At 42.3% G+C, this 27,500-nt stretch overlaps 1 protein-coding gene across 1 annotated transcript in view; it reads right to left on the reverse strand.

The window, feature by feature from the left end:
* LOC126981054 (diuretic hormone receptor-like) overlaps positions 1 to 27,500 on the reverse strand; it is a 177,387-nt gene that overhangs the window by 2,754 nt on the left and 147,133 nt on the right. The window lies entirely within an intron of this gene.

Genomic DNA, 27,500 nt, shown 5'->3' on the forward strand with positions numbered 1-27,500 from the left:
GTGGGAGTTTATAGGGACGGGAAAAGGAGCAAAGAATGATATGGTCAGTATAGGAAACAAAAATGGAAGAGAGGTTGGGAAGGTAAGATGAGAAAGAAGAGGGAGAAGAGGGAAAAGGGAAGGGAAAGAAGAAGTGTGTGGGAATTTACAAGGACGGGAAAAGGAGGAAAAAAAGGTATGGTCAGTATAGTAAACAAAAGATGAAAGAGAGGTTGGGAAGGTAAGATGAGAAAGAAGAGGGAGAAGAGGGAAAAGGGAAGGGAAAGAAGAAAAGTGTGTGGGAGTTTACAAGGACGGGAAAAGGAGGAAAAAAAGGTATGGTCAGTATAGGAAACAAAAGATGAAAGAGAGGTTGGGAAGGTAAGATGAGAAAGAAGAGGGAGAAGAGGGAAAAGGGAAGGGAAAGAAGAAGTGTGTGGGAATTTACAAGGACGGGAAAAGGAGGAAAGAAAGGTATGGTCAGTATAGTAAACAAAGGATGGAAGAGTAAAAGCAAATATGTATGAAAGGAACAGATACCATGAGAGTAAGAGGACCATGACGGAGAGGAAGGAAAGATGGATAAAGACAAAGGAGAGGAGAGGGAGGCGTTGGTGACCAGAGGCATTGGGGTGAATGGCGAGCGGTGCCGAGGAAGAGTTGGGAGTTGGGAGAGAGATGTGAGAGCGTGTGTAAAAGTTTATGACAGGTGAAGGAGCGAGGATGGAACGAGGGAAGGATGAAGGACGAGGGGGAGGAGAAAAAATAGGAGTTAGTTTTAGCTGAGTGTTTGACTTTACTACTACTACCACTACTACTACTACTACTACTGCTACTACTACTACTACTACTACTACTACTTTTACAAAACTATTGATAATAAATAATTTAAGATAATATTTCACGTGTTATAATGGAACTTAAGTAATTATTATATATTTCCAAGAGAGAGAGAGAGAGAGAGAGAGAGAGAGAGAGAGAGAGAGAGAGAGAGAGAGAGTGAAGGGGAGCAGCTACGTTACTTGACGCCGTGGCTGAGGTGTGTGTGTGTGTGTGTGTGTGTGTGTGTGTGTGTGTGTGTGTGTGTGTCGTGTAGATGTAGACATTTTCGGTGTTTCTTGTCTTTAGGTGTTTTCATGTTATATTTTTATGTGCCGTAGACCAACCAGTTTATATTATGTAGAATACGTATGTTAATGTTTTGTTATTACATGTTTTATTATTTGGGTGTTCTGTATATATATATAAAAAAAAAAAAATTGTGGTCGTTACTCACAAGACCTCAAGCATTTTAACGCCAACAAACAAATACGCACATTTTCGTCTTTGTAGCGACTGTCAAGTATTTATTTGCATTGTTATTTTGGGTCTGAGAGTCTCCGCCGATTTCTTTCCCGGACTTTTCTCATCTGGTTTTAGCTTGAGTTTGAGAAGCTTAAAGCAAGAGTTTTGGCGGATGCATATAAAGTGATTTGTTATATAATGTTTTGCTTCCCACATTATTTTTTTTCATTTCTGTATTTTGTGTCACCATTTCGATAGTGAACATGTTGAAGAACGGGTTGTTGCGGGTGTTTGTGTTTGTGTTTTGTTGGTTTTGTAAATGCGTTTTGCGACACCTTGTTCGTTGCTGGTGGTAATTCAGTATTTACGTGCGATTATGGATTTGTTTATTATTATTTGGATTTTCATTTTCATTTTTGATAATTATGTTCTTCTGTAATGATTAATGTTGTTGTGTTGGTGCTAATATTGACAGTGGTATTGTTGTTGTTGCTGTTTTTATGCGGGTCTCTAAATAACAGCAGGGAATGTTAGTGAGTGTGTGTGTGTGTGTGTGTGTGTGTGTGTGTGTGTGTGTGTGTGTGTGTGTGTGTGTGTGTGTGTGTGTGTGTGTGTGTGTGTGTGTGTGTGTGTGTGTGTGTGTGTGTGTGTGTGTGTGTGTGTGTGTGTGTGTGTGTGGTGATAAGACAATTATTGGATATCTAAAAGCAAAAGCAACTCCAAAGATGAATGTTTTTTGTATTTATCTTGTAATAATGGTTCCTGCTCTGTGTGTGTGTGTGTGTGTGTGTGTGTGTGTGTGTGTGTGTGTGTGTGTGTATGCGCGCTCAGAGACACCCGGCACCATTAAAGAGTACACACACATTGCATGCTTTACACAGCACACAGAGAGAATAAAATTGCATTACAAAGTACAATAATTAGTTCGGTAAATTTGTGGCTCTACTGCACCAGCAACTGGCCTGAAAGTTTTATCACACGGCCCCGACTGGACCAGACAAGCAGAAGAATATGCTTAACCCGGTACCAGCGACGGGCCAAATTTGTGGCTCTACCGTGTACCAGCGACGGGCCAAATTGTTGCCATCATTTTACCCCCCCAAGATAGATGATGCATAAACTGATCACAAATGCGTTGATATGATGTAAGCATTCATATTAAAAGACGCATACAGCTAGACACACACATTTTCCGTCCACAGAGAGAGAGAGAGAGAGAGAGAGAGAGAGAGAGAGAGAGAGAGAGAGAGAGAGAGAGAGAGAGAGAGAGAGAGAGAGAGAGAGAGAGAGAGAGAGAGAGAGAGAGAGAGAGAGAGAGAGAGAGAGAGAGAGAGAGAGAGAGAAAATATATACACCTACCACACGTACGACACGAAGTATAAAGTTACATCGAGATTAATGTATAGATATTTAAGATAAGTTTGAGTGTACACTCCACAGTGATACAAACCGGAAACACAAACACTCACAAAACACATCTAGAGCAAAACACTGGATGGCGTTCACAACACACACACACACACACACACACACACGCAGACAAACACGCACGCGAAGAGGAACACAGTAAAAGTCACCTTGAAGAACATATATATATATATATATATATATATATATATATATATATATATATATAATATATATATATATATATATATATATATATATATATATATATAAAACAGCTATATCGTTATCAACAACAACAACAACAACAACAACAACAACAACAACAACAACAGCATCAGATAAAGAACAACAAAGGAGCAAAGGATCACCAAAGACATTAAAAGTTCTCTTGCATCTGTATGTATATTTTAATTGAGAGAGAGAGAGAGAGAGAGAGAGAGAGAGAGAGAGAGAGAGAGAGAGAGAGAGAGAGAGAGAGAGAGAGAGAGAGAGAGAGAGAGAGAGAGAGAGAGAGAGAGAGAGAGAGAGAGAGAGAGAGAGAGAGAGAGAGAGAGAGAGAGAGAGAGAATAGCGTTGGTCTTCCTGCTATGCCTCAATTCTGATCTTCGTCCGTGAGTTAAAGATGAAAGATGGGAAGGGCAGCGGCAATGTGTCCGTGTGCTCCGTGGTGGAGGTGTGAGAGAACTAAACTAACGCTAAGTGACGGCAGCTCGACACACCACGACTCCTGAAATGCCTTGGTTAGATAGAGTGAGTGAATGTGCCTCTATACGTATTTATTTAGGAGACGAGCAGTGACTAAAGGGGATATTACACTGGGCATATTTTCCGTGGATCCTCACTCAAACCACGATTTCCGCTGGCGTGGTTCTCAATTGTTTCTTGTTATTGCTGCTGATGATGATGGTGAGTAATACCGTCGTCCTTCAGTGAAATCTACCGTAGCTTTGGAAGATCGTGGACACGTCAGAAAACCACGGAACTCTGAGAACAACGCCAGCGGAAATCGTGGTTTGACTGAAGATCCATTGAAAATTTGCCCAGAGTAATAGCCCCTTAACAGGAGAGAAATGTTACTTTGGTATATTGGAAATGGACGCGACTGTACTCTCCGGTGTTTCTAAAGAATGGAACGAGAGAAATGGCTGACGTGAATTAATAATGTTGAGAGTGGGAGAAAAGGAATGACTTAAAGAAATTGAAGATGAGAAAGGGAGGATTGAAGGCAGCCTCCCGAAATTGACCTCTGTTTCGGCCACCTCTTGATTTTTTTTTTAGGAGCAGCGAGTAGCGGGCTTTTTTTTTATAATTGTTTCCTTTTTTTGTGCCCCTGAGCTGTCTCTTTTGTTATAAAAAAAAAACAGTCATACTCCACTGTGTCTTTTTTGAGGTTAAATTTGACTTACCGAAATTTAAGACTAGACAGAAAGTTGGGCGACACTCAGTATTCCTCGAAAGATGACGGTATAACGAAAGTGATGGAGACTCTACCTTCTTGTGTTCCTTGTGGTTAACTTAGGTTAGGTTAGGTTAGGTTAGGTTAGGTTAGATTAGGTTAGGTTAGGTTAGGTTAGGTGATGGATACTCTACCTTCTTGCGTTTCTTGTGGTTAGGTTAGGTTAGGTTAGGTTAGGTGATGGAGACTCTACCTTCTTGCGTTTCTTGTGGTTAGGTTAGGTTAGGTTAGGTTAGGTGATGGAGGCTCTACCTTCTTGTGTTCCTTGTGGTTAACTTAGGCCCAAGGAAATAGATATAGTGGAAGGAAGGAAATAAAGTGAGCGATGAAAAAAAAAGTATCATGCCATCAGGAGCATAATAGACTTGGGAAGTGTGTGACCCAGTAATATGGTAAAGAGAGGCAGAAAAGATCAAAGTTGCAGGGAAAGGTTCATCAGGCGACGTTTAGCAATGAAAAGCAAAACAAAAGATGCCATAGAAGAAAAAAGTCCTCAAAAGTTGTCGTGATACTTTCTTCTTGTACAAAAGGGGCAACGACTAAGAGGGGAAAAGATAAAAAAAAAGTAAAACACCATTCTCATTTATAAGACCAAGGTTAGGGATAAGATAGGGCCGCTTAAGTCAGGAGAAACACTGATTGATAGAGATGAGGAAATGAGCGAGGCGTTAAATAGATTTTTCTTAACTGTATTTACCAAAGAAAGATTAAAAAAGAAAGATAAAAAAGTAAAAAACACCATTCTCGTTTTGTAATATTCATCCTCTTCCTGAACAGCAAGGGAAAAAAAAAAGCGAAAAAGAACGAAATTGGTATAATAAAAAGTGTACAGCCCGCCTTTGCCACGTTGGGCGAAAAGAGAGCTTAAATTTTCCTAATCAAGTTTGGCAAGTTTGAAAGTGCTTTGATAGTCCACTCTGAAGGGTTACTTAAGTTTTGAGGCGGGGAGGGAGAGGAGGAGGGAGGGGAGTGACGAAGGTGTGGTGGAGGAGGTAGGAGGAAAGGCAAGAGGAAAGGTGGGAGGGAAAGAAGGAAAAATTGGAGAGAAGAGGGAAGGAGAAGGTTACATGATGGCAGGAGGAGAGGTACGGAGGGGAGGATGGAGAGTTTGGAACGGAGAGTGAAGAAGGAAGCAACTTGGAGACAGAAGGAAAGATAGGGGGAGGAAAAGAAAGGATGGAATGGAGAGGGAAGAAGGAATTTACATGAGGGCAGAAGAAAAGGAAGGAGGGAAAGAAGGAAGGACTGAGTGAAGAGGGAGGAAAAGCAACTGAGGGAGGAGGAGGAGAAAGAGGGAAAGAAAAAAGAGGATGGAGAGGGAAGAAGGAATTTACATGAGGGCAGAAGAAAAGGAAGGAGGGAAAGAAGGAAGGACTGAGTGAAGAGGGAGGAAGGAAGCAACTTGAAGGGAGGAGGAAAGATAGAGTGAGGGAAAGAAAGGATGGAATGGAGAGGAAAGAAGGAATTTACATGAGGGCAGAAGAAAAGGAAGGAGGGAAAGAAGGAAGGACTGAAGTGAAGAGGGAGGAAGGAAGCAACTTGAAGGCAGGAGGAAAGGTAGAGTGAGGGAAAGAAAGGATGGAATGGAGAGGGAAGAAGGAATTTACATGAGGGCAGAAGAAAAGGAAGGAGGGAAAGAAGGAAGGACTGAAGTGAAGAGGGAGGAAGGAAGCAACTTGAAGGGAGGAGGAAAGGTAGAGTGAGGGAAAGAAAGAATGGGATGGAGAGGGAAGAAGGAATTTACATGAGGGCAGAAGAAAAGGAAGGAGGGAAAGAAGGAAGGACTGAAGTGAAGAGGGAGGAAGGAAGGAACTTGAAGGGAGGAGGAAAGGTAGAGTGAGGGAAAGAAAGGATGGAATGGAGAGGGAAGAAGGAATTTACATGAGGGCAGAAGAAAAGGAAGGAGGGAAAGAAGGAAGGACTGAAGTGAAGAGGGAGGAAGGAAGCAACTTGAAGGGAGGAGGAGAGGTAGAGTGAGGGAAAGAAAGAATGGGATGGAGAGGGAAGAAGGAATTTACATGAGGGCAGAAGAAAAGGAAGGAGGGAAAGAAGGAAGGACTGAAGTGAAGAGGGAGGAAGGAAGCAACTTGAAGGGAGGAGGAAAGGTAGAGTGAGGAAAAGAAAGGATGGAATGGAGAGGGAAGAAGGAATTTACATGAGGGCAGAAGAAAAGGAAGGAGGGAAAGAAGGAAGGACTGAGCGAAGAGGGAGGAAGGAAGGAAGTTACAAGAATATATACACAAGGACGGAGGGAGGAGGCGAGGTGGCGAGGAAGAAGTAATGAAGGTGGAGGATAAAAGTAGAAACAAACGAAACAAAAAAAAAGTAAAGACTGAAGGAGGGGAAGAGAGAGAACGAAACAGCGAAGAAAAAGAAGTCGGGAGAAATGATTGAACGAGAAAAGAGAAGATAAACATTTCGCAAGGGAGGGATAAAATGACTGAGGTGACGCTTTCTATCTGTACAGTCGAATATTCAAGACTCCTGTATGCGACCTGTGTGATACCAGTATGTTTTTCCTTATACTATACATATTCACACCCGGGTATTATGAACATGCCAGGCAGTCGTATATGTAGACAAAACACGCTCGTAAACATTAAGAGCCGATTTCACAGCCCGAACCAAACTATAGAATCCCCTACAATCCAAAATGGGGGGGTCTTCGATGCCACACTAAATACACAAGACTTTTCCAGTATAGTTTCATCAAATTTGTGAACTTAAACATAAACACCAGACACTATACAAGGAAATTTCGAAGGTTCTGGTATTGGTTTGGGAGCTTACTAACCGATCATGGGGAACTGTGAAACTGCAGTGTGGACATGATAGAGAAAGGAAAGAGGTGAGTTAGAAGTGAATAAGGAAATAAATTATGTAAGAGAGAATGCAGAAGCCAGAGCAGGAGGAGAACAGGAAAGTCGTGTGTGTGTGTGTGTGTGTGTGTGTGTGTGTGTGTGTGTGTGTGTCAGCAATTATTTCCATACATGGTGAAGTCGGTTTATAATTTGGTTTGAATGAAGGTCACGAGGGCGCGCTACAGGTGGGGCGTGTGAGGCGCGGGGAGCGAGGCAGTTAACAAGTTCCTGGAAAATGAAAAGAAAGCGAGAGAGGAAAGACGCGGCGGAGGAGGAGGAGGAGAAGGAGGAGGAGGAGGAGGAGAAGAAGGAGAAGGAGGAGAGAAAGAGAAGGACACAGAGGAGAAGAGTAAATAAAAGGAAAGAAGAAAAGAATGAGGGGAAGGGGGAAAAGGAGGAAGGGAAGAAGAAGAAGTAGGAGGAGGAGGAGGAGGAAGAGGAGGCGGAGAGAAAGAGAAGGACACAGAAGAGAAAAGTAAACAAAAGGAAAGAAGAAAATAATGAGAAGGGGGAAAAGGAGGAAGGGAAGAAGGAGAAGTAGGAGGAGGAGGAGGAGGAGGAGGAAAAAAAGAAGAAGGACAAAGAGGAAAAGAATCTGCAAAAACGAAAGGGAAAGAATAAGGGGAAGGAGGAAAGGGAGAAGATGAAAGGAAATATAAGAAAAAAAGAAGAATTAAAGGAAATAGAAACGACATAAAGGAAATGAAGAAGGAAGAGAAAAAAAAGACGTAGAGGAGGAGGAGGAGGAGGAAAAGGAAGAGAAGGAGGAGGAGGAAAAGAGAGAGAGGAAGATAAAGTGGAGAAGAATCAACAAAACGGAAGAAAATGAATGAAGGAAGGGGAAAAATGAGGAAGAATAAAAGAAAAAATAACATAACTAAGAAAAAATGAAAGGAAATAAAAAGGAAAAGGAGGAAAAGGAAGAAAAAAGTAATAAAAAGAAATGTGGAGGGAAATATGTCACATCATGATCTTATGCATCAATTTTTTTTTTACTAATCTAACTCTCCATTTTGATTTTTTATTAGGAGATATTGGGTCGTATTATAAGACATTTCGTCGTCCAAAACCACATACTTGACAAGGCTTTCGTAGGAGTTTTAAGCATTTCCAGTAGTAGTTTTATGGCCCTGGTGGTAGTCTGACCCTTCCTCTGTACCGTGAACCTGAAGAAACACTCATTAGAACCCACCTGACCCCCTCTTTGACCTTTAGAAATAGGTGATATGAGAAGGCAAAGTGTCTTATAATACCAGCCACTATATTTTCATTTTATTCAATCAATCAATGGGGCGCGTCACCTCGCCCACCCTACGACGCCAAGCCTGGGATCCCTCCGTGCGAGTCTCCCTGCGGGCCCCCTTCCCATCCTGAGTACCTCCCGGCAGGATCTAACGACTTGCTCAAACAACGAACTCCGTGGGCGCCCCCTTGGCCTTCTTTCAGGATTGTCTTTAACAGAAACATCCCGATGAGCAGGGTCGTCCCTTAGTGCCACGGTACAGAAGAAGGGTCAGACTACCACCAGGGTCATAAAACTACTCCTGGAAATGCCCACAACTCCTGCGAAAGCCTTGTCAAATATGTGTTCTTGGGCGGCGAAATGTCTTGTGATACGACCCTTGGTGTCTCGCAGGCTATTAACGTGAGTGCGTGAGGGAGCGAGTCAGTGAACGGCGAGTGTTTGATGGAGGAAGCGAAAATATTGTTTAAAAGAAAATACTCAAAATGTCCTGCAGCTTGTAAAGGAATGCCTGAGGGAAGGAGTTAATAAATGGAAGCAAAGAAAATAAATCAAAGGGTCCTGCAGGTAATCAGGGTTATTGAAAAGAAGAGTGAGGGGAGGACTGAGTGATTTAATAAAGTATAAAAGGCACTGGGCCCTTCAGGGAAATCAGTGTTAGTGAGTGACGGAGAGAGGAAAGGAGTTAAACATTTATTAAAGAAAGGAAGTTAAGATATCGGGCAAAAGAAGAGTGAGGGGAGGAGCGAGTGATTTAGTAAAGTATTAAAGGCACTGGGTCCTTCAGGTAATCAGGGTTAGTAAGTGATGGAGAGAGGAAAGGAGTTAAAGATTTAGTAAAGAAAGGAAGTTAAGATATCGGGCAAAAGAAGAGTTAGGGAAGGAGTGAGTGATTTAGTAAAGTATAAAAGGCACTGGGTCCTTCAGGTAATCAGGGTTAGTAAGTGATGGAGAGAGGAAAGGAGTTAAAGATTTAGTAAAGAAAAAAAGTTAAGATATCGTGCAGGCTGAAAATGTGAGTTGGAATTCGTAATTTGGTAAAGAGGCTGAAATTTCGTGCAGGTTGAAGATGTGAGTTATAAATAGCGTTAAAACAATCCCCCCAAAGCCAGGCAGCGAAGGCAATGTAGCTCTGTTAGGATTACAGAGAGCACTGCGCCGCCTCGTTCCAAGAAATTACCAGGAGCGGGATCAAACTCGCAACCTTTTGTCGTGAGTCGAGCACCGCACCCACTGAGGGGGCTTCGTGGTGCAGTGGTTAGCACACTCGGCTCACAACCAAGAGAGCCCGGGTTCGATTCCCGGGCGGAGTGGAAAAATTTGGGCGGCGTTTCCGATACCCTACGCCCCTGTCCACCCAGCAGTGAATGGGTATACCAGGTATTAATCGGGGGTTGTGTCCCGTCTCCTGGGGTCTGTTCCCTTCTCCTATAATTCCTTCCCCTTCTGTCTCTCTCCGGCATATGACCACAGATGTTGCGCCGACTAAACGAAACTTTCCAACTTTCCAACCGCACCCCCGAGGCCCCTAGGTGAGTGAGGAAGTGAGGAAATGAACGAGTGAATAAGTTGAGATTAAAACCCCCTAATATTGTCCTGCAGCGGATTAGAGGTAGCGTATTAGTAAGTGATTGAGTTATTAAGTAGCTAAGGAAACACAGAATACAATACATCCCCTTTAGTGTGCAGCAAGACTGAGATTGACATAGGAGCAGGGGCTGTGTGTTTGTTTATTTGTTCATGTGTGTGTGTGTGTGTGTGTGTGTGTGTGCATGTTTTTATGAGTCTGTCTGTCTGTCTCTACCTCTGTCTCTCTTTCCTAATTAAACGGTCAAGTGGAAAACTGCCTCACGAAAGAAGCGTCATGGACTGATTTAAATTATTGTGTAGGTAACATGAAAAATGGTGCATGATAATAGTGAAAACACAAACTATAACCTTCTTTCGGCCACTCCTTTAACTCTTTTTAGGAGGAGTGAGTAGCGGGCTTTTTTTCACATTTGTTACCTTTTTTTATGCCCTTGAACTGACTCCTCTTCTGTAAAAAAAAAAAAAAAAGAAGAATACTGTTTACTGAATGAAATCGGAGAGAGAAAGGGTGAACGTTGAACAGATGATGCAGGAAATGTTGAGTTGAATATTTTAAATTACGCCGAAATCGGAGAGAAAAAAGTGAACGAACAGATGATGCAGGAAATGTTGAGTTGAATATTTTAAATTACGCCGAAATCGGAGCGAGAAAAAAGTGAACGAACAGATGATGCAGGAAATGTTGAGTTGAATATTTTAAATTACGCCGAAATCGGAGAGAAAAAAGTGAACGAACAGATGATGCAGGAAATGTTGAGTTGAATATTTTAAATTACGCCGAAATCGGAGAGAAAAAAGTGAACGAACAGATGATGCAGGAAATGTTGAGTTGAATATTTTAAATTACGCCGAAATCGGAGAGAGAAAAAAGTGAACGAACAGATGATGCAGGAAATGTTGAGTTGAATATTTTAAACTATGCCGTGTGATGAAGTGTCATTTGCGTGCGGTGTATATATAGATACTACCGAGAAAACGCTTACGGTATAATGAAGTAAAGTAGGACGCGAGGAGGAGTGAGAACCAGATAGAGGAACTGAAAACCAAGTGAAATCAAATTAAACACTGTGAACGGATATAAACTTGCTTCCAAATGATAAAACAAATATATAAACACCAGGTAAAAATGTGTACCTCTTCGGGAATGGTTCTTTTTTACAGTAGAGAAAACAACTGAAAGGGAAAACAAACAAAAAGAGAACAAAAAAAAAAGCCCGGTAAACACTGCTCCAAAAAATAATGAAAAAATAAAATAGCATATGTTGAAAAATTTAGTGTACCTCTTCGGGAATTATTTTTTTTTGAAGTAGAGAAAACATCTGAAGGAAAAAACATACAAAAAGAGAACAAAAAAAAAAAAAGCCCGCTAAACACTGCTCCAAAAAATAATAAAAAAAAATAAAATAGCATATGTTGAAAAATTTGAAGGCTACGGATGAGACGAAAGCGAGAGACAGGTGACAGAGTGAACAACAGAAAAAGACAGAAACATCATAAAGTAACGTAGAGAAAAAAGACAGAACCGACACGAAGGAAAGTAGAAAAAAGACAGAAGGAAAATAATGTAGAGAAAAGAGAGCGTTTTTTTTATTGTTTCCTTTTTATTTTTGTGCCCTTGTGCTGTCTCCTTTGCTGTAAAAAAAACAACAAAAAAAAACGCGACATACAGTAGGACAGAGAAAAACCGGAAGGACAGAAAGTAAAATAGACGAAAACAGAAGTGACAAAGAACAGTAGAAAAGAGACAGAAGCGACATAAAGCAGAGACAAACGACGTAGAGTAAACAAAAACAAAACAAAAAAAGCAACAAAAAGAAGAGAAGAGACAGAAGCGAAACTATGTAAGGTAGGCGAAAGGCGAAAGGAAGCGAGGGGAAAAAGAAAGAAGGAGAAGGAAGGAAAGACATGCACGCCTTGAATTGTCTTTACGGGGAAATATACTGGGCGAAGTTTCTTGTAATTTGCAGAAAGCGGACATAAAGGGGGAGAGAGAGAGAGAGAGAGAGAGAGAGAGAGAGAGAGAGAGAGAGAGAGAGAGAGAGAGAGAGAGAGAGAGAGAGAGAGAGAGAGAGAGAGAGAGAGAGAGAGAGAGAGAGAGAGAGAGAGAGAGAGAGAGAGAGAGAGAGAGAGAGAGAGAGAGAGAGAGAGAGAGAGAGAGAGAGAGAGAGAGAGAGAGAGAGAGAGAGAGAGAGAGAGAGAGAGAGAGAGAGAGAGAGGCACACAAATGGATGCAAAGAAAATAAATAAAATAAATAAATAAAATAAATAAAATATATAAATAAATAGCTTACATTTTTTGGAAAGACAGACTGTGAGGTGATCTGGTTAAGGGCTTCAAGTGGTTTAAAGGGATTAATAAGGACAGTTTAGATTCAGTGTTTATACAAAAACGTAAGTAAGAGCATGCAACAACTGTTCTAATTTGGGTATATTAAAACAATGAGGGCGGACAAAGCCATGACGCACGCCCCTCTCTTTCCCCTTCCCCTTCCGCTCCATGAAGGACGCTAAATGGTTATCATCATGTGAGGTCGTCAACTTTTTATTTATTTTACAGTTCAGCTTTGATGTATTATAACAGGACGAGTTGCTGCTCCTTGCCATTCAGTGCTCTTTGATGTGAAGTTTTTTTAAGGTGGTTGACATTGCTTTTCGTTATTATACATGTTTAACGAGATTTTTTTTTATCTATTATCATCGTATTTAGAAGTGTTTACATCTGTTTATTCATTCACTTTTACTTTGTTATCCCGGTAGCAGCGACGGGTCAAATTTGTGGCTTTACCGTGTAGCAGCGACGGGTCAAATTTATGGCTTTACCGTGTAGCAGCGACGGGTCAAATTTGTGGCTTTACCGTGTAGCAGCGACTGGTCAAATTTGTGGCTTTACCGTGTAGCAGCGACGGGTCAAATTTGTGGCTTTACCGTGTAGCAGCGACGGGTCAAATTTGTGGCTTTACCGTGTAGCAGCGACGGGTCAAATTTGTGGCTTTACCGTGTAGCAGCGACGGGTCAAATTTGTGGCTTTACCGTGTAGCAGCGACGGGTCAAATTTGTGGCTTTACCGTGTAGCAGCGACGGGTCAAATTTGTGGCTTTACCGTGTAGCAGCGACGGGTCAAATTTGTGGCTTTACCGTGTAGCAGCGACGGGTCAAATTTGTGGCTTTACCGTGTAGCAGCGACGGGTCAAATTTGTGGCTTTACCGTGTAGCAGCGACGGGTCAAATTTGTGGCTTTACCGTGTAGCAGCGACAGGTCAAATTTGTGGCTTTACCGTGTAGCAGCGACGGTTCAAATTTGTGGCTATACCGTAGCAGCGACGGGTCAAAGTAGCAGCGACGGGTCAAATTTGTGGCTTTACCGTGTAGCAGCGACGGGTCAAATTTGTGTTTACCGTGTAGCAGCGACGGGTCAAATTTGTGGCTTTACCGTGTAGCAGCGAGCGGTCAAATTTGTGGCTTTACCGTGTAGCAGCGACGGGTCAAATTTGTGGCTTTACCGTGTAGCAGCGACGGGTCAAATTTGTGGCTTTACCGTGTAGCAGCGACGGGTCAAATTTGTGGCTTTACCGTGTAGCAGCGACGGGTCAAATTTGTGGCTTTACCGTGTAGCAACGACTGGCGAAACTTGTGGCTTTACCGTGTAGCAGCGACGGGCCAAATTTGTGGCTTTACCGTGTAGCAGCGACGGGTCAAATTTGTGGCTTTACCGTGTAGCAGCGACGGGTCAAATTTGTGGCTTTACCGTGTAGCAACGACTGGCGAAATTTGTGGCTTTACCGTGTAGCAGCGACTGGCGAAATTTGTGGCTTTACCGTGTAGCAGCGACTGGTGAAATTTGTGCCATGATATAAACCCCCCAAAATAAATGATGCATAAACCGATCACAAATGCTTTGGTATATATTATGAAATGGTTTGTGTGAGGGGTGATTTTTTCTAATTTTTCTCGCTTGGAGGGACCATTAAGAAACATGATCCCCGCTGCTACCGGGTTATTCAGGATTGAAATTTTTAGTATTTCCCATCTATACTTTTTTCTTTCCCGTTCAGCTCTGTATTCCGTTCGATGGTTTACAGCTACGGTAATATTTTTCACGCACTTTAAAACACACACGTGATGCAGTTTAAATATTCCCTTTTTTTTTTTGTTTGAGATGATTAGACTTTTACCCGTCAAGTTGATTTTATTCTGCCTTTTATTTTAACTTTACTCGCAGTTTTTTATATTTTTATTTAATGTCCTGTTAGCGGTGCGGAAACGACGATATAAATTAGTACGACTCATCAATGCATTTATATCCACGCTTTTCTATTTTTCAACGTTTTATATTTAATGAGAGGCAAGCACACGTCCACACCAAATGCATATATAAGTAATTCATTCATTTATATACTGCTTCTTAGTAATTAAAGATTTTTGTAGCTAAAACCTTTTGTTCTAAATGTTACGTATAAAACCAAGAGGTGCAGGAGGGGGAAGGGGTAGAAGGTAGGCGGGGATAGGTGGGGGTCATTTGGGAGGGTGAGAAGCAAGAGAGAAAGAGGGAATTTAAAGGAAGAGAGAAGGGAAGAGAAAGATGGATGTTTGGACGCGGAGGAGAAGGAAGAAGAGTATATTGTGTGGAAAAGAGAGGAAGGAGAAGGAGGGGATAGGTGGGGGTCATTTGGGAGGGTGAGAAACAAGAGAGAAAGGGAATTTAAAGGAAGAGAAGGGAAGAGAAAGATGGATGTTAGGAAGAAGAGTATATTGTGTGGAAGAGAAAGGAAGGAGAGGGAAGGTATAGGTGGGGGTCATTTGGGAGGGTGAGAAACAAGAGAGAAAGGGAAGAGAAAGATGGATGTTAGGAAGAAGAGTATATTGTGTAGAAGAGAAAGGAAGGAGAAGGAGGGTATAGGTGGGGGTCATTTGGGAGGGTGAGAAGCAAGAGAGAAAGAGGGAACTTAAAGGAAGAGAAGGAAAGAGAAAGATGGATGTTAGGAAGAAGAGTATATTGTGTGGAAGAGAAGGGAAGGAGAGGTGGGGACAAAGGGGAGAAAAAGGAAGGAAAAAGTGGATGTTTGCATGTGGAGAAGTGGGAAGAAGGGAACATATTGTGAAGGGGGATAGAGAAAAGATAGTGGAAGAAAAAGGTGGATGTTTGGACGTGAAGGAGTGGGAAGGAGAAGGATTGTGGAGAAGGAAAAGGAAGGAGGATTGAGGATAGAGAGGTGGTGTTTATCCATCAACTACAGACGCGTTGCAGAAGAGGGAAAGGGAGGAAAGACGTAAGGGAGGGAGAGAAATGGAGGGAGAAATGGAGGGAAGGATGAAATGATAAAGATTGGGTTAAGACATAAGACATTAGTTAAGACATTTTTGTTATGGGGGAAAGAAACGTTAGAAGAAGAAGAAGAAGAAGAAGAAGCAGAAACAGAAAGAGTAAAATAAAGTAGAGGAAGAAAAATGCATGAAAACGAGCCGGAATAAAGAGAGAGAAAAAAAATAATTGGAAGTAATAAAGAAAAAGTGATGTTAGTGGTAATGAAGATGAAGTAGTTTATGATTAGAGGACTTTGACGGCCTTCATTAACACACACGTGGTAATGGGAGAGGGAAGGAAAACGGGAAACGAAAAAGAAAATGAAGTAGTAGAAGTAAGAAAGGAAACAAAAAAAGAAGAAAAAGTAGAAAAAAAACAGAAAACGAAGAAGAAAATGTAGTTGTAGAAGAAATAAAGGAAACGAAAAAAGAAGAAAAAATAGAAAAAAAACGGAAAACGAAGAAGAAAATGTAGTTGTAGAAGTAATAAAGGAAACAAAAAGGGAAGAGAAAGTAGAAAAAAAACAGAAAACAAAGAAAGAAAGGAGAAAAAAGATGGAAAATAAGGAGGCAGAAGAGGAGGAAGAAAAAAGCAGATAAATGGCGGAGAAAGAGAAAGGGGAAAAAAAAGGAGAGGTGATGTTAGTCTTAAAAAAACCCAGACCGAAATTGAAATTGACAAAAAAATAGCGAATCCAGTACAAAAAAAAAAAGAAAAAAATAGCGAATCCAGTACAAAAAAAAAAAAAAAATAGCGAATCCAGTACAAAAAAAAAAATAGCGAATCCAGTAAATAAAAATAGCGAATCCAGTAAAAAAAAAAAAAAAATAGCGAATCCAGTATATAAAAATAGCGAATCCAGTACAAAAAAAAAAAAAAATAGCGAATCCAGTACAAAAAAAAAATAGCGAATCCAGTAAATAAAAATAGCGAATCCAGTACAAAAAAAAAAAAATAGCGAATCCAGTAAATAAAAATAGCGAATCCAGTACAAAAAAAAAAAAATAGCGAATCCAGTAAATAAAAATAGCGAATCCAGTACAAAAAAAAAAAAAAAATAGCGAATCCAGTAAATAAAAATAGCGAATCCTTTACAAAAAAAATAGCGAATCCATTAAAAAAAAAAAATAGCGAATCCAGTACAAAAAAAAAAAAAAAAATAGCGAATCCAGTAAATAAAAATAGCGAATCCAGTACAAAAAAAAATAGCGAATCCAGTAAATAAAAATAGCGAGTCCAGTACAAAAAAAAAAAAAATAGCGAATCCAGTACAAAAAAAAAAAAAAAGCGAAACCAGTAAATAAAAAAAGCCAATCAAGTAAATAAAAATAGCGAATCCAGTACAAAAAAAAAAAAAATAGCGAATCCAGTAAATAAAAATAGTGAATCCAGTACAAAAAAAAAAAAAAAAAAAAAATAGCGAATCCAGTAAATAAAAATAGCGAATCCAGTACAAAAAAAAAAAAAATAGCGAATCCAGTACAAAAAAAAAAAAAAAATAGCGAATCCAGTACAAAAAAAAAAAAAAAAAAAAAAAAAATAGCGAATCCGGTAAATCTCTGAGGCAATTGCGATAAAAGCGACCTTAATTTTTACTCGCAGCTCTCCCTTTGATCGACTCCCTTTCAAAACATTTTTCAACGCTTCTCGATTGCGTCCACGTTATCCAATTTCCTCACGCCCCCTTCCCCCTTCCTGTACTTTAACCATACCTTTCTAACTACATTTTCCCCTACCTGTACAGCTTTTTTCTTCCTCCTCTACTGCCTCCTCCTTATTTTACACCTTTTTCTCCTTTCCCTCTTTGCTTTCCGTTTTTTTTCTACTTTTTCTTCTTTTTTTATTTCCTTTATTACTTCTACAACTACATTTTTTCTTCGTTTTTTGTTTTTTTTTCTACTTTTCTTCTCTTTTTATTTCCTTTATTATTTCTACAACCACATTTTTCCTCGTTTTTTCGTTTTTTTCTACTTTCTCTTCTTTTTTTATTTCCTTTATTACTTCTACAACTATTTTTTCTTCTTCGTTTTCCGTTTTTTTCTACTTTCTCTTCTCCTTTTATTTCCTTTATTACTTCTACAACTACATTTTCTTCGTTTTTCCGTTTTTTTCTACTTTCTCTTCTCTTTTTATTTCCTTTATTACTTCTACAACTACATTTTCTTCGTTTTTCCGTTTTTTTCTACTTTCTCTTCTCTTTTTATTTCCTTTATTACTTCTACAACTACATTTTCTTCTTCGTTTTTCCGTTTTTTCTACTCTCTCTTCTCTTTTTATTTCCTTTATTACTTCTACAACTACATTTTCTTCTTCGTTTTCCGCTTTTTTCTACTTTCCTTTCTCTTTTTGTTTCCTTTCTTACTTCACCTACTACATTCTTCTTCGTTTCCCGTTTTCCTTCCCTCTCCCATTACCACGTGTGTGTAATGAAGGCCGTCACAGTCCTCTAATCATAAACTTCTTCATCTTCATTATCACTAACACCATTTTTTCTTTCTTACTTTCAATTATTTTTTTTTTCTCTCTTTATTGCGGCTCGTTTTCATAATGCTTTTTTCTTCCTCTACTTTATTAGCAAGCTGAAATAATTCAAGGTGGCAGCCTCACTCAGACTAATCATAGCTAATACAAACCTAACCTCTGCATTTTTAACTTTCTCAAACATACTTAACTTTTGTGTGTACTTATCGTAATGTCAGGTGTTAGGTAAGTCGGCTAAGGAAGGTAAGGGTCCACGCTCAGCTGTTATAACGTTTCCTCTACTCACTTAATCTAATCTATTCTTACCTATCTTAACCTGACCAGCCCTGACCTACTTTTTTTTTTACAACAAAGGAGACAGCTCAAGGGCACAAAAAAAGGAGACAACAATAACTACAGGAGCAGCGAGTAGCGTTTTTTTTTTTGTTGCTGTTTCCTATTTTGTGCCCTTGTGCTGTCTCCTTTGCTATAAAAAAAAAAAAAAGCCCGCTACTCGCTGCTCCTAATAAAAATCCAAAGAGGTTGCCGAAAGAGAGGTCACTTTCAGGAGGAGAGGTGTCCAGATACTCTAAGCAAGCAACATCATCTTTCCTACTGAACCTAATTAAACATTACTTCCTGACCTGCCAAATCCCACGTAACATCACCTACCTAAACTACCTTAACCTAACATCACCTCACTTAACATAACCTGACATGACGGACCTCCTGATTTACATAACCTACCCTAACCTAGTCTGACCTGACGTGACTCGACCTGACCTAACCTAACCTACCCTATGTAACCTAACCCAATCACATCTCACCTAACATAACCAGACGTATCGTAACTATTTACCTACGTAACTTGGCTACATTGACCTGACCTGACCTGACCTAACCTGACCTAACCTTACCTAACTTAACCCAACTCAGCCTAAGATCACCTCACCTAATATAACGTGACGTAACATAACAATTGACCTGCATAATTTGACTACGTATATTGACCTGGCCTGATCTGACCTCAACTCACCTGACCTGACTCGACCTGACCTAACCTGACCTATTCTAACCAACCCCAACACCACCTCATCTAACATAATCTGTCGTAACATAACTATCAACCTCCACAACCTGACTACATTGACCTCACCTGACCTCACCTGACCTCACCTGACCTATTCTAACCAACCCCAACACCACGTCATCTAACATAATCTGTCGTAACGTAACTATTGACCTCCACAACCTGACTACATTTACATAACCTGACATAACCTGACCTGACCTGACCTGACCTAGCATGACCTACCGGCAATCCCTCAGCGCCCCCGGCAGTCTCGTCACCTCACTGCTGTTGTCGTTTTCCTCTTTAGTTCCTCCCCGCCGGTGTTGCCAACAGTGGCGCCGCCCGAACACAGTGTTGCCAGCGCCGCCCTTCTGACGCCCCTACCCCCTCACTAATACCGCTGTGGTGACCTTTCCGCTTATCTACCGTTGGAGGGGTAAAGGGGAGGAGGAGGAGGAGGAGGAGGAGGAGGAGTGTGCAAAAGGTAACACTCATGCATACACAACACACACACACACACACACACACACACACACACACACACACACACACACACACACACACACACACACAGGCTTCCCTCTTACTTACCCCTGCCACGGTTCGCGAAAGAAAAATTATAACGAATTAATTTTGGTGAAGTTGCAAGAGAGAGAGAGAGAGAGAGAGAGAGAGAGAGAGAGAGAGAGAGAGAGAGAGAGAGAGAGAGAGAGAGAGAGAAGTGTAGTTTTCCTGATAAACCGACTGAACTTAACTGTGCATCATCAAAACATCGCCTGACTGACTTACTGACGGAATGGCTGATTGACTGAATAATTAACTGACGAACTGACTGATTAACTGACGACTGACTGACTTATTGACAAACTGACTTACTGACTGACTTACTGACTTGCTGACTCTAGAGGAAGACAAAATTCTCGCCCAGCTGACACACAAAGGGACGGTGCTTTCTGTGTAGTGAAGGAAGGTGGGCAGGGAGGGAGGGAGGGAGAGAGGGAGGGTAATAAAGCTGAGAGAGAGAGAGAGAGAGAGAGAGAGAGAGAGAGAGAGAGAGAGAGAGAGAGAGAGAGAGAGAGAGAGAGAGAGAGAGAGAGAGAGAGAGAGAGAGAGAGAGGATTACAAAAGTTGCGAAGCTCTGTTAATGTTGCAAAACTGAGACTATGGAAAAAAGTTGTGTTTATTTTTATTTTTACAACGAGAAAGGAAAAAATAAAACACACACACACACACACACACACACACACACACACACACATCATCGTGGGTGTTGAGATACTAATGTTTTCCCGGCGGCGGCGTTATCACCTCCACAACTACCACCATTACCACCACCACCACCACCACCACCACCACAATCATCACCACCATCATAATTACGTTTATTGCATGGGTCGGGAAGGAATAGAGAAGAAAGGAGAAAGAGAGAAAAAATGAAAGGAATAGAGAAAGGAAAGTTGGGAATGAAGAAAGGAAGGAAGAGCAGAATTAAGTGAAAATGAGAAAAGGAATGGAGAAAATAATAATGCATAACGTAAGGGAAAGTAGTAACGGGTGTCTGAATAATGGAAAATAGAAATAGTGGAGTGTGGCAAGGAAAGCAGAATATGAAGAGGAGAAAAAATTGGCGGACTGCGTGTGTGATAAAAATATAGAACGTTATTAGAATGAACGACGAAGATATTTTTGGAAGAGAGGAGGTGAAAAATATGAGGACAGAATTGTGAAGGAGGAAAGAACAAGGAAAGGCGAAGCAAAGGAAAAGAGAAAGGAAGAGAAAGATAAAGAGTAAGGAAATAGATAAAAAAAAAGCAATCGAGAAGACAGTGCCGAATAGGGAGGAAAGGGAGATGAAGAATTAGTGGAGGGTACGAAATGTGCGAGGAAAGAAAACAGATAAAACAAAAACAAATGGAGGAAAACCAACGGCTCTCTGTCAGGACCAAAGGAAGATAACTTAGGGTTTTGGCGGCCGTCCACCACCACCACCACCACTGACACCACCACTGGCTTCACCACTGACACTACCACCACCACCACCTCCACCACCACTGGCTTCTCCACCACTGACACTACCACCACCACCACCTCCACCACCACTGGCTTCACCACCACTATAGTCCGGCAAATCTTAAGTGGCGGCTCTGACGTAGACAGCCCGCTAGACCCTGTTGCCACGTCTCCAACTGACCTCGCACACCGTGCCTCTCTACGCCCTTCTCTCTCTCTCTCTCTGTGTGTGTGTGTGTGTGTGTGTGCGAGAAAAGTGGGGGTGTACTCGATTCGGGGAGTATGGTGCACGACAATGCATAATAATAATAATAATAATAATATGAATATGAATAATAATAATAATAATAATAATAATGATAAACCTCTTTAAAAACAACGCACCAAGACTCTTTACCCCTTGGGTGGTGTGGAAATAAGGTCAAAGTGTAATATTTTACTGATCTTAGCGACCACTCCTTCCCCACTCCCTGGCCATCCCCAGCGGAACCTCACCATTCACCTGCATATGACTCACATCAGAATTTGCTTGACGGTCCTGGCATTCCATATATAGGTACAATCTCCATACTTTATCATAATTATGCCATATAACTGACATTGTATGGCAGATGGCAGACACACACCAAAAAATGGCAGAAATGCGATAATTAAAGCAGGCAGAGCCATAGACTTCACAACTAGTTGACGGGAAATCTCTTCAGTCTTGGCGCGCTGGCTTCGCGTAAGGGGCCGATTGTTATGGCGACCTTCACTGCGACAACTCAAACACACTCTGCGTTCTTACTCCGAATTTAAGTGGAAACAGGACGAAATCTTCAAGTTTTAGTGCATACAAGCAGGCAGGAGTGTCTCTAGAGTGATTTGGTCGAGGATTCAAGGTAACTTATATAAAATAGCACCATGCGTGCACTTTGAAAACGTTGTGTAAAAAATGGCAAATTTGCGTAACTTTAGGTTGAAATCTTTACGTAAAATGAATGATAACTGTAGGATAGTGAAGTCCACAGTTTTACGTATTAGGAAACAAGAAATGTACGTTTAGTTAGTGCCTACATGGCAACTCAGCTCAGTTCCCGCGTCGCCTAACTCGCTTTAGGCACGCAGTCAGCTGGGCACTTCCCCTCTGTAAAGGATTATCGCTGTCCTGCCTCTGTTTACTCTCCAAGTAAAGGACCTAGAGTTATTCATCGTCTCTGTACCCTTCCCCACAACTGCAAGGATCCAGAGGACGATACAAGAAGACACAGCGTGCAGAACTTCATGGTGAGCAACAGGTTGGCCCAGCGCCTGCATTTGCTGAAGCTCGTCGGGTTCTTCCCCGGGGACGTGCAGGCCGACCTGGACCGGGCCAAGGCAGAGGAGAAGGAGGACGACGAGGTGATCTTGGCCCAGCTTGCCAGGGAGCTGGCCGACGACCAGCCGGACCCGCCGACGGACGAGTTGCTCCTCGCCGCGGTCGGCAACTACGCCGGCTACCTGGCCAGGAAGGTCCAGGCCAACTCCTCTGTGGCCGAGTGCTGCAAGCAGGAGCTTGCCCAGCAGGAGGAGATGAAGATTACCGTGGAGCTCGAGAGTGGCGACCCGCCCTCTGTGATGTTCGACGCCCTGGTCGAGCTGGTCGACAGGGGAGAGCTGGAGACGGGCCGGGCGGTCCTGAAGCGGCCATCTCTCCCAATGGCCCACATGGCGTCCTTCAGGATGTCGCTGTGGGACTCCCTGATGTGCAGGGAGGACAAGAAGGAGCGCAGGTTGAGGTTCCTCTCCCTTGCCATGCGCCACAGGGACGGGTTCATGCACCTCCTGGAGTTCCTGGCGGCCTCAGACCCGACCTTGCAGGGGTACAGGTGCCAGGAGGGGCACAACCTGGCCAACACCATCTTGCCGCACATCAGCAGGTCCCTCTTCAACTGTTTCGGTGCTAATTTCTCCAAGGACGTGACCTCAGAAGCGAGGAAGAACAAGGCCTTGAAGCAGCCGACCGGCAGGAAGAGGAGCAGTATCGAGGAGGGCAGGAAGGAGACGGCGAGGAACAGGGACGTGTACAAGTCCAGGAAACTGACCGGGGCCCACAAGTCATAGGCCAAAAGGCTAACGTGATTGTTCAGGGACGAGGGCCAGATAGCCGGCAAGACGTGCTGCGGCAATAGTGACATCGGAATTCAACCAAAATAAGTTGTGATTGTATATAGAAAAATGAATATTTTGCTTTTGTTGAGTAAAATTAAGATGTTTCTGCATGCTTTCCTCAAGTATTAAGTTTCTAATGTGAAAATTAAGTGATTTATTAGATGTTAAAAATTGCACTAAATAAAAAAAAAATAAGTAGCTATTTCGGGCAAAAACTTATAAGATATGCTAAATATTGCTATTGATTCTGAAAATATAAGTGATTATCTCTGCATTTGGTGATGTTTGTGCATCTAGCGTAAAATCTGAGGATTTTATAGCCTTTTTAAGTTTTGTTATACTTATATAAAAAACAATTAATCGGGATTTTATTAGGGAACGACTTTGAATTTTTTGATACCGCTGCTCATGGAGACTCATATATGCCTAAGGGAGGTGCCTGTTTTAGTTTCAGGTCGCTAGCTGCTTTGGTTTTGAAAATATTTAAATTTTAAATTTTTGAAAATCGGCCCCCTGCGAATCGGCCCCGCGCCCCGTTTCCCGTCAAGAGATTGTGAAGTCTATGGCAGAGCAACTGGCAACTGCGGTGTGATGGGTTGAGTTGAACTGACACCGCCGCGGTGGCAACGCTGCCAAGTGTTGTACAAATTTCTTTGTATTCACTCAGAGATAGAGAATCAATCATAAAAAACATATTTGTTTTTATACTAGAGTGAGAGAGAAAGAGAGAGACACGGGGAGAGAGAGAGAGAAGGATGTGAAAGGCACGGTGTGCGAGGTCAGTTGGAGACATAGCACCAGTGTCTAGCGGGCTGTCTACGTCAGAGCCGCCACTTAAGATTTGCCGGACTATAACACAACACCACATGCTTCACCACCACTAACACCAACACCACTGGCATTCTTCACCTTCGAACTCAAGTACACCTCTGCATCACTGTCTTCTTAACACCACCCTCTTCACTGCTGCCCTCACCTTTACCTTAGTTTTTAGTCTTCCATCTCTTCTTCCTTCACTCTGTCATATTACTCTTCTGTTTGCTTTAATTAACTTGGCGTGGAAAGGGGCTATTACACTGGGCAAATTTTCCGTGGATCTTCAGTCAAACCACGATTTCCGCTGCGTGGTTCTCATTTGTTTCTTGTTATTGCTGCTGTTGATGATGGTGAGTAATACCGTCGTCCTTCTGTGAAATCTACCGTAGCTTTGGAAGATCGTGGACACGTCAGAAAACCGCAGAAATAGGAGAACCACGCCAGCGGAAATCGTGGTTTGACTGAAGATCCACGGAAAATTTGCCCAGTGTAATGGCCCCTTAAGCCCCACTCCCACGCTCACAGCATCCACCAATCGCAGGCATCCCTTCCTTCCCATCTGACGATTGTACTTACTGGGCATGGGAAGGGAAGGAAAGGGTGAGACTGGTAAGAGAAGTAATCTACAACTGTCCCCGCTAACACGACCATAGATGTTGCGCCGACTAAACGAAACTTTCCAACTTTTTCACCGCGAACACCGCTGTCTTTTCTTTTCCATGACTCCATTGCCATTCACCACTACGGCTATTTTCATTGAGACCATCATCACCCCAATCCTCACCCCAAACCATTTTCACCACACAAACCGTCACTGCTACTCTCTTACCATCATCACCCCAAACCATTTTCACCACACAAACCACCACTGCTGTTCTCTTACCATTATCACCCCAATCCTCACCCCAATCCATTTTCACCACACAAACCACCACTGCTGTTCTCTTACCATTATCACCCCAATCCTCACCCCAAACCATTTACACCACACAAACCACCACTGCTATTCTCTTACCATTATCACCCCAATCCTCACCCCAAACCATTTTCACCACACAAACCACCACTGCTGTTCTCTTACCATTATCACCCCAATCCTCACCCCGAACCATTTTCACCACACAAACCACCACTGCTGTTCTCTTACCATTATCACCCCAATCCTCACCCCGAACCATTTACACCACACAAACCACCACTGCTGTTCTCTTACCTCATCACCCCAATCCTCACCCCAAACCAAAATACCGAGGATGATACATTACCTATTGTTTCATTGTTTATTTTGTTGTTCTTCATCTCACCCGGTCACTAAGGTTAATTACTTATCATACCGGGGATTATATTCTTTGATCTGTGTTAAGTTAAGTAGAAGTGAAATTTAAGTATAACTAAGTATAAGTCTTTAATATAACTTGTTTTACTTTAGAGTTGTTATTCACTAAAAGCTGTCACCCCTTCCTTTGATGAGGTGACACAAACCACCACTGGTCTTCTCTTGCCCGCCCCAGGCTCAAGTTGCTCAACGGCCAATGGGATGGAAATGGACACAACGTTGCCAGATTCTCGTACTCAGAGCCTCGTATTTACCGGTTTCTGAGCCATAGCTATTGCCAAAAAACACCAATAATTAACCATTTTAACGATAACTATATATGAAGGCAGTTATTGGGGTCGAGGTGGCAGTTTTGGGGTCGGATATCGGCAAACACAGGAGGCTGAGTACGACAATCTGGCAACGTTGAATGGACATCGCGGTTGCGCCGTCCACTTTGCCTTGCCAAACTGCCACTAACAGCATCAGTGGCATCATTATCATTCATAGCAGCTGTATCAGTAACACAACAACGGTAAATGCGACAGAAATGACAGCGGTGACGATAACAGCAGCGACATGATAGGTGACTGGTATATCATCGTCAGCAACAACAACAACCATAATACTACTAATGACAGATCCGTATTGTTAAATGAAATTAGTATGTCAGTGGCTCATGTGTATCCGTGTGTGTGTGTGTGTGTGTGTGTCATTAATCAACAGTATCTTCACGTGCTGGACTCGCGATTGCCAGCCAGCATCCTCCCCGAAAGAGCTCAGAGCTGCGTATTATCGGAGCACTGGTTACGGCCGGACCTCACCCGCCGAACACACTATTTCCGTTGCTCTAGCGGGGACAGTAGCCTTTCCTGGTAGCGGAATAACGTGTCGGTTCGGGCGAGGCTCTGGCCTCACCCTGCTGCCCTGTAAGCCGAGCGCGCGTAAATCCACGTCACTACGGATGTGTATGTCTTAGGTGTGTGTGTGTGTGTGTGTGTGTGTGTGGTCACAGTATTATTTCGGAATAGTCACGCATGTCGGAAACAATATTACCAATGGATTACTGATAGCGAGAGGGAGGGGAGGAGAGGGTAAGAGGGAGGGGGAGGTATTGGTCAACACAGTGTAAGGGAGGGAACGAATATTGTGAAACAAAGGGTGGAGGAGGAAGAAGAGGGGGAGAGGAAGGGAGGGGAAAACGGTATGCGAGGGTATACACGGAAAAAGAAGGGAATGGTGGAATGAGTTTATTGATGGACAGCAGGAGGGGGAGAAGGAAAAGGAGGATGAGGCGTATGGGAGGAAGGGACATTGAAAGGGCATGAATGAAAGTGGCAGAGGGGAACTGAGTAATTAGGAAATGCGAGAATAGTGAAAAAAATGAATGGAAGAGAGAGAGAGAGAGAGAGAGAGAGAGAGAGAGAGAGAGAGAGAGAGAGAGAGAGACAGACAGACAGACCAGACCAGACCAGACCAAACCAGACCAGACCAGACAGACAGACAGAAAGATAAAGAAGAAACACAAAGAAGAGATTATAGAAAAGAGAGAAAGGGATGGAGGGAGACGCAGCATACAGAGAGGAAAAAAGGGATTGTACAAAGAAGGGAAAAGATAAACATTGTAGAAAAGGGAGAAGGAGATTGCGCCGGAGCTGGAAGGAAAGGGAGGAAGCAGGAAAGTAAAAAAAAAAAAATATGGAAAGGAACATGGATGGGTCGACTTTTGGATAAGCTTGGTGAGTAATTAAGGGCTATTACACTGGGCAAATTTTCCGTGGACCTTCAGTCAAACCACGAATTCTGCTAGCGTGGTTCTCATTTGTTTCTTGTTATTGCTGCTGCTGATGATGGTGAGGAATACCGTCGTCCTTCAGTGAAATCGTGGACACGTCAGAAAACCACGGAAATAGGAGAACCACGCCAGCGGAAATCGTGGTTTGACTGAAGATCCACGGAAAATTTGCTCAGTGTAATAACCCCTTAAGGGAGTTTTGGCGTCATGGCGAATGGATTGGATAGGCCAGTCGACAAAGTGGCTGGTAAGTGGTGGGTAGGCAAGATGTATAGATGGGCTGGTAAGATTTGACTGTAAGAAGACATGGCTTTAAAAGTAGACAGGTAAATGGATGAGAGCATGATAGGTATACTAGCTGCATGGATAGGCCAGGTAGACGGATGACTGGATGAGTGGATGGGGAAAGTTATTGCATTCGTAGGGCAGATTGATGGATGAATTGGATGACTGGGTGAAAGAAATGAATGAATAGGAAAAGTTAGGCGGTGGATTATGAGTGGATGGACGAGGTAGCAGGAGAGATAGATCAGATGGATGAGAAAATAGATGTTTGATGTAAATGAACAACAACAATTGGACAGAAATGTATGGAAGGATGAATGCATTGGAAAGGGAAGTTGATGATACTGAACAAACGGGTCTCGAGGCAAAACAACACAACACACACACACACACACACACACACACACACACACACAACACAACACAACACAAAACAACAGGAAACACACGCCAATATTAGTTTTCTTCCTGTTTTTAGCGGAGTAGTGAGGG

This window comes from Eriocheir sinensis, chromosome 46 (genome assembly GCF_024679095.1).
Source record: "Eriocheir sinensis breed Jianghai 21 chromosome 46, ASM2467909v1, whole genome shotgun sequence".
In the NCBI taxonomy this organism is placed as follows: Eukaryota; Metazoa; Arthropoda; class Malacostraca; order Decapoda; family Varunidae; genus Eriocheir; species Eriocheir sinensis.